Source organism: Apium graveolens, chromosome 11 (assembly GCF_009905375.1).
Source record: "Apium graveolens cultivar Ventura chromosome 11, ASM990537v1, whole genome shotgun sequence".
Lineage (NCBI taxonomy): Eukaryota > Viridiplantae > Streptophyta > Magnoliopsida > Apiales > Apiaceae > Apium > Apium graveolens.
Window position 1 is genome coordinate 37,355,754 of NC_133657.1, and position 992 is coordinate 37,356,745.

The 992-nt window shown below is 41.0% G+C and overlaps 1 non-coding gene across 1 annotated transcript; it reads right to left on the minus strand.

Moving 5' to 3' along the window:
• Nucleotides 1–681: 681 nt before the first annotated feature.
• On the minus strand, nucleotides 682–788 carry LOC141699238 (small nucleolar RNA R71). Its single transcript, XR_012565714.1, has one exon. It is a non-coding gene; the product is annotated as a small nucleolar RNA R71 (small nucleolar RNA).
• Between the last annotated feature and the right edge of the window lie 204 nt (nucleotides 789–992).

A 992-nucleotide genomic window follows, 5' to 3' on the forward strand; every position in this document is an offset into this window, starting at 1 on the left:
CCCTAACAAGTTTTTGGCGCCACTGCCGGGGACTGCTGTGTTAACTTTTAGTTTATGTGTTTGTCATCAGTGATCATTAAAGTTCATTGACTCTGACATTGTTACTTACCTACTCTTTTTCTTGTGATATTTCAGGTAATCTAGCGATAGTTTATGCAAATGCGTTCACGAGTTCGTAGGAGAATTCTGGATAAAGACGAGGAAGAAGTTGTAGGGGAGCGAAGGGAAGATTTTGAGGAAGAAGAGGAAGTAGTAGAAGAAGAGAAAATCAAAGAACCAACTTAATTAGAGATGGGGGATCAAGCAGATAATACTAAGGCTTTGATGGACTATTCTAAGCCTAAGATCAATGATATTCAGTCAAGCATCATCAGGCCAGCCATTGCGGCTAAAACTTTTGATATCAAGTCGAGCACGATTCAGATGATACAGAATTCAGTTCAGTTTGGGGGTTCTCTGACTGAAGACCCCAACATGCACATCAGGTATTTCATCAAGATCTGCGACAATTTCAAGTTCAACGATGTGTCTGAAGATGCTATCAAGCTGTGACTATTCCCATTCTCTTTGAGGGACAAAGTGAAGTGTTGGTTACATTCTCTACCACCAGGGTCTATCACCAAATGGGAGGATCTTGCTCAAAAGTTTCTCACTAAATTCTTTCCTATGGCGAAGACTGCTACAATCAGGAATGCTCTTACTCAGTTTGCTCAGCAAACTGGTGAATCTCTGTGTGAGGCTTGGGATCGATATAAGGAGATGCTAAGGAAATTCCCATACCATGACATGCCTGACTGGATGATTATCAACTGTTTTTACAATGGTTTAGGTGTACAATCTAGACCTATGCTCGGTGTAGCATTTGGTGGAGTCTTATGGGCTAAAAGCTATAATGAAGCTTATGAGTTGATTGAGCTAATGGAAGCGAATGAACACCAGAATCCTACGCAAAGAATGTTGCAAAGAAAGGTAGCAGGAATTCTGGAAGTGGA